The sequence below is a fragment of the Cornus florida genome, unplaced genomic scaffold, assembly GCF_030987335.1.
Source record: "Cornus florida cultivar Cherokee Brave unplaced genomic scaffold, ASM3098733v1 CherokeeBrave_3.0.0_Hap2_Chr04, whole genome shotgun sequence".
NCBI classification, from domain to species: Eukaryota; Viridiplantae; Streptophyta; class Magnoliopsida; order Cornales; family Cornaceae; genus Cornus; species Cornus florida.
In genome coordinates, this window is record NW_026775574.1 from 2,067,275 (window position 1) to 2,074,089 (window position 6,815).

The 6,815-nt window shown below is 42.0% G+C and overlaps 1 long non-coding RNA gene across 1 annotated transcript; it reads left to right on the top strand.

Moving 5' to 3' along the window:
* Nucleotides 1-4,385: 4,385 nt before the first annotated feature.
* Nucleotides 4,386-5,848, top strand: LOC132302452 (uncharacterized). Its single transcript, XR_009480839.1, has 3 exons — nucleotides 4,386-4,448; nucleotides 5,113-5,170; nucleotides 5,314-5,848. It is a non-coding gene; the product is annotated as an uncharacterized LOC132302452 (long non-coding RNA).
* Nucleotides 5,849-6,815: the final 967 nt, after the last annotated feature.

Below are 6,815 nucleotides of genomic sequence, written 5' to 3' on the forward strand. Positions count from 1 at the left end.
CAATTGGGTTGATTGAAGTTCAGATTGATGAAGAACTCGAATAGGTCTTGATCTATGGGGGTTTTTGGATTAAGGTGTACCCACGGACGGCAAAGCCGAGGAGGAGAGCTGCTCTGTCGGCGGAGGGGTTTCCATAGATGCCGGCGGCAAGGGGCTCCATTGATTTCAGCAGCGATTGTTGTGGCGGCGACGATTTGCAGCTATGTATATATATGTAGATCTAGAATGAGCCAATGTGTGTGTGTATGTGTATATATATATATATATACCAGTAGATATATATTATGGGGAAGGCGGCGAGGCATGCCGGACGGCGGAGAGGAATACTAAGTAGCCATGAGGGAGCCGACGAAGGGTAGAAGGCGCGGTGGGCGCAGAGGATGAAGCCGCCGTTATTGGGGCAGTGGCGATCTCGGTAGTGATGAGGATACACACACACACACACACACACACACACACACACTGATATTACATAGTATTTGTCCCTTTTTTTTTTTTTTTTTTTTTTTTTTTTAGGTATATAAGTTATTTTAATACAAAAGTAAGGGTTAAAATGTCTTTGCAAATATAATAAGGGCAAATGTGGTATTACAGGGTTAAAAAGTGCTGATGTCATCAAAAATCATCATTGACCGGCGTTGACTTTCACCGGAGGGGGCTAAGTGTTAGGACGGAGCTAACCTTGAGGGAGGGCGGTGTAATTTTTTAAACGTTAGGGGTACCACCTGTAATTAGGCCTAACCCCAGGGGAGGTAAGTGTAATTACTCCTACCAAAATATAAGTTGTTATACAGAACACTGTGAGAGACCAACGGCACTAAGACAACGGGCAAGTCAAAGAATGTACTGAAGGGTCCTGTGCTCTCAACACAACGGTCAAGCAAGTGATTCAGATAAGTAAGGTCGGGCTAGCCGTTATAATGTAGCCTATATATATCTTCTCTTTGTATCATCATTTACATTTCAATTCAATACAACTTCAATATATCTCTGTATATCTCTGTCTTTCTCTATCTCTCATAATCAACATGGTCTCAGAGCCACCGCCGATGAGGCTTATGCCGACATTTCCGGCGGTGGTCCAAGGTCCTTAATTAACCCAACCTCTGAGTCATCGTCTCCGCGTCTGTTCTCGTTCTCAACTCTGACCTTGTCCTCTCTCTCTGCGACTGCAAACTACAAAGTCTGCAAGAATAAAAAATTCAAAACCCATATCTTTCAGTTTCCATAGCCCGCTGTTCCAGTTCGGCCCACTGTCTCTGAACTCTCAAGCTTCAGCCGCCAGCCCGCTGTCTCTCATCAGAACGGATTCGCGATCTCAGCCGGATTCTTCAACCGTCGCCGAGCGGACCTCAGCCGGATTCTTCACCACAATTTCCGCTGCTCATCTCTGCCGCCAGCACTGTCATCTTATCTGTCGTCGCTGCCCATCTCCACTGCTCATCTCTGCCGCCGCCGATCGCAGACCACATCAGAGTCTCTCACAAAATCAATCTTAAGCTTGAGAGTTCAGAGACAGTGGGCCGAACTGGAACAGCGGGCTATGGAAACTGAAAGATATGGGTTTTGAATTTTTGATTCTTGCAGACTTTGTAGTTTGCAGTCGCAGAGAGAGAGGACAAGGTCAGAGTTGAGAACGAGAACAGAGGCGGAGACGATGACTCAGAGGTTGGGTTAATTGAGGACCTTGGACCACCGCCGGAGATGTCGGCATAAGCCTCATCAGCGGTGGCTCTGAGACCATGTTGATTATGAGAGATAGAGAAAGACAGAGATATATTGAAGTTGTATTGAATTGAAATATAAATGATGATACAAAGAGAAGATATATATAGGCTACATTATAACGGCTAGCCCGACCTTACTTATCTGAATCACTTGCTTGACCGTTGTGTTGAGAGCACAGGACCCTTCAGTACATTCTTTGACTTGCCCGTTGTCTTAGTGCCGTTGGTCTCTCACAGTGTTCTGTATAACAACTTATATTTTGGTAGGAGTAATTACACTTACCTCACTGCTTCTTCAATTTCTGGATGGCTTTTCAAGGCGGCTATGTAGAAGACCCCAAGAGAAGCCCAGATCAGTTACTTCATTCCTCCCAAAATCATGAGCATGAAGAATACGGGCAACATTTCCAGCGATTTTTGACGTCCTCTCTGAATACAGTTGAAGAGCTTGGCATCCTTGTTTTCAGATTCCACAGCATAGAGCGTGGGATAGTTCACCTTGTACTCGGCCATGTCCACCTGCTCCATTCTACAACCTCACCACGACTTCGTCATGTCTGACATTCAGTCCGCCATCATTCCTTCGTCTCCGGCCACAGTCTTCGCCCTCATGAACTGCTCCATCAACTCGCCGGTGCAGCGAGCCGCCATCAACATCCTCAAGCTTGCCGCGCTGCAAGTCCAAGACCCAGATCTGTCTCGCCGGCCATCTCCATCCTCACAGCCGGATCTGTCTCGCCGGCGCCATCAACATCCTCACAGCCCGCCATCTTCAATAGCCGGATCTGCCTCGCCGTCTCTCTTACAGCCGCCATCGATCGCATCTCATCTGTCGCCTCCCTCTGTTCTCATCAATTTTCTTTCGCACTCTTATTGTGAGAATAGGGTGGAATTAACTATTATACAAATTAGGACATTTGGCCTATTTTTTGAATTGAGAAGATTTTGGGCTCCGTCGGATTGGGCCTATTATTGTGAAAAAATATATATATAACTGTTTCCTTGTTTGGACTGTTCCAAACCCGGTTTGTAGAATCGGCCAGTCAAGTTCTAGGTTCTCCTGATATTCCTCTAGAATGTATTCCGATCAGTTTCAGTTTCCAGAGTACAGCTTGCCTAGTTTCTCGGCATTAATCTGGCTCTTTCGTGCACTTCCAAACGCTCAGTCATCGACATTTCTATCATGCGTTTCCAAACCCTCTGTCATGTGCTTCTAAGCACTCTCACATGCTCCTAAGCACATTATACCACCCTATCAAATAGTAATTCCGTTTTGTCATAGACATCCGTATGTCGTGCTCCCAAACACTTCAAGTGGTAAATCCACTTTATGATTTCATTTTATTATTAGCTTTCAAGAACTCGTGATTACCATACTTGCCGTTAAGTGGTTCTTATGAATGATGCCTAAAACACTTAAGAATCACCCAAGTTTTAAGTATTGTAATTGAGATTCAAACGTACAACTTCTTCTTAAAGATTAATTCTTACCCATTTTCCCCAGTGTCTGAGTTCGATGATCACATAAATTATGAAGTATCCCAAACATTCTGAGCCACTGCAGTCTTTTTCCATTCAAACATTTTTTATTTTCAATTCACTCTTCTCTCCGAGATAGCTCATTTTATTTATAAACTTCTCTTTTGAGCTCTGTTGATGACCGCGCCACGATAGCTGACTAAGTGGCGCCACCTCTGCAACATAGGCACAACTGGCCAGTGCTGACCTGGCGTGCCCACATTGGATTAGGTTTTCTCAAGCTACCTATCCAATAACGGAACTCACTGGTCGAGGGAGGGGTCGCTACCCTTCCTCTACTGTGGACGCGCCTCGCTCTAGTCGGATGGGCTCCTCCCCCCCCTGGCTCGCTCGAGGGTGCTCTCTGAAAGAGCAACATCGACTAACCTGTGTACATGTTTCCCTTCTTGGCAAAGAAGACCTCGGGATAGAACTGGGATGGGAACCTGCGAGGTCATGAAGGCAGGACCTCGAAAGGGGCCTATCCCCACTGAAGCACGGGAATTTGAGGACATGTGGATAGGTGGCTGAGATCTAAGGGGTCACCTCAGTCCGAGGCCAGCACAAGGGGGAAAGGATACCCGGTACCTAAGCTCGAGCGATAAAGGATAAGCAATGCATTAATTGCGAAAGACATTTAATAAGACCCGCATTAATTAGGGAGCGCTGTTACCTCCTTTGACTGGGGGGCAAAGCGCCGCGGCCCATCCATCAATGTCTCATCCGTCAGAGGAAGAGACTATTAAACCTGTGGATAAGAGCGGGCTTAGCTAAAGGACCAAAAGACATTGACCGAAGAGGAAAACACTATAAATAGGGGTGTTAATCAGCCTTAAACACACACAACCACCACATTAACACTTATCCTCTGACAAGCTCGAGGTTGCATGGTACCGAGGTCGGCCTTCCCTTTCTTAATCTCCATACCTAGAGAATCCCTTGTGTTGTTTGGATCCCCACTTGGATACTGATCTCAGATCTCTTGGCTTACGTGGAACGATCTCTCATCCTATTCACGAACTACCATCAACAAGCTCTAGGAAAAAAATTTACAAATAAAAGCAGAAAAGCATTTATACTGTAGCCTGAGTTATCAACGGGCACCATATTTATATTCTTATTTTCTAATGGCTACAGGCACTGCTATTTTGGTGTAGGGTCGTTCTTGTTGGCAACCTTAACTAATTAGCCTCCAAATGGAAGGTAATTTATTTTTGGTCACGAATTGGTTACATGGAATTGGACCATTCCTTGGATTACGTGGAACGTAAACTATGATGGTTGGCAGTTCCTAAATCAAGGCAGTGAATGCTGATTGCTGAAGAGATGGCATAGTGATCCAATTTAACATTGAAGGAGCATTGGGTCCCATCATTAGCTAATGGATGTTTTTAAGCTGGATCCTGTGGTCAGGCTGATTTGATTGTGTTGGTTGAGAAAGAAATTATTTTGCTTGTCAAATGTAGCTTGAGATATATGATTTTAAGCAACTCTTGGGGACTTTATATTACTATCCCTTTATTTGGATACAAGTATTGCTTTAATCATAGGAGAGTTCCTTTATTATATAAGCTGGCTTTTTATCAGCTTTGTTTGGAGAATGAGAAGAAAGTTTGTTGGAATGCTGGGGTACGAAACAGCAATGAACTACTGATTGCAGCTTATGGGGTTCATGTTACCTATCAAAATTATCTTAGATTTATAATCTTGTGATTCTCCAATGATTGCAGTTTTCTGTTGCTCATATTGTTTGCTAATTACCTTAAATCTAAAACCTTACGTTTCTTAATATCTTTTGTCTATAAAAGCTTGAACATATTTCTCTGTTGAAATTCGTTTGTAATTGACGCTTTGAATAATCTCACAGAACATTGATTTTGATGACGATGAAGATGACTTCAACATGGCTGACGACAATGATGATGGTATGTGCTTTGTCTTATTTGCACTTCATTTTTTTTATAATTTCAAATTGGGACATTTCTTGTATTTGAATGGAGAATTATCAACTTTTGATATTGATGATTGGTCTAACAATAATTCTCACCAAGAATTTGTAATGTTGCAGAAGCGGCGTATTAGATGTTGCTCTTGGGAATGCTTTTCTGGCTTTCTTCAACTTGGCAAATGGAAGCATTCCTTTTCCCCATACCAAATCAGATGAGTTTGAGTAATTAGCATAAGGTTGCTATACAGTCAGAGGGCCTTCTTTTTTGTTTTTTGCCATTTTTTTCTGATTGATTAGGTAAAGAATCAAACTGCTAACCCTACTGCTTCTTTTTAGATACCATGCCATGTTGATTTGACCGAAAGAATCTTATGGCTTTTCTAAAGTGCAAAGGAGGCTACATTACAGTGAGGGGATGATGGAACTCACTTGGTTGCTTATATCGGTTTGAGTGAATTAGATTATCTCACTTAAATATATGTTCATCTCTTCCAGATTGTGTCAAGCATCCAAAGATCAGCCATCAAGTGTATTGCTTCTTTGCCACTCAGCAGTTACTATAATGTTTGCCATTGCATATTCTGTTTTTGCTTTCTGTTCACTGTATTTCTTTTTTAAATTTTCGTCTTGAATTTAGCCATTTGTAAGTTTTTGATTGAGGTTGGTTGACAAAATGGTTGTCTTTATTTAGTCTGGTGATACTTATGTCATTGCATTTCATTTGGATTTGACTTGGTACTTTTCTCATTTTAATGTTGGCTGGTCATATTTTGTGAGTCTGTAACTCTGGTTTTTACTTTTTCGTTTGCAGTCTCTATAAAAAGGGGAGCTTCTCTCTAGTCATGTAATTTCTAACATGGATGCGAGTCCTACTCTGTCCTTATTGGGAGGGGTTTTTGTGTATCAAGTCCATTCTAACAGGCTGAGTGTTTGGCCCTTATAAGCCAAGACACTCTCACGTGGGACAAGAACCTCCAACATTTTGTTTCATCCGAACTCGCGCTACAGCAAGACTTATTCCTTGTCTACCTTAACAGGTTAAGGACATCCGATTACAGATTAGGATTGGAATTGCTCTAAACTACTGATAACGTGTTGGACATTTGTCATTCGATTCACAAGCTTAACTTGTTAAGTAAAGCTGCCTATCCATCCTAATAAACTCTCCAACTGGATCTGATATGACACGAGAATTTCTATAACATCAATCCATTTCATGTTTCTTTATTCTCACCTACACGAGCATGCGCAGATGTTACGGACGTGCTTATGATTGCCAAAAGAAGAAAAAATGGAAAATGAAATTAGTAGGAACTATTATCAGAATATTATTAGGAACACAAGTCTGGACTAATCTGATTAATCCAAGTATAATTTCGGTTTGGAGCCTTGGAGCTTAGGTTGTGCTCAGGTTGAATGTTTTATATATTGGTGGAGTTTGGATTGATTTCTTGATTTGTTCAAAATGCAATAATTAGTTGTCTAAGTTGCATATTTACTTATTTGGAGAAAACAAAAATTGGATCTTTATTTCTCTTGCAATATTAAACAGCCATAAAGTAAAAAAACCTTAAATTAAAGCACAAAGTTGTTTGACATTGCTACATTATTTAAGGGTAATT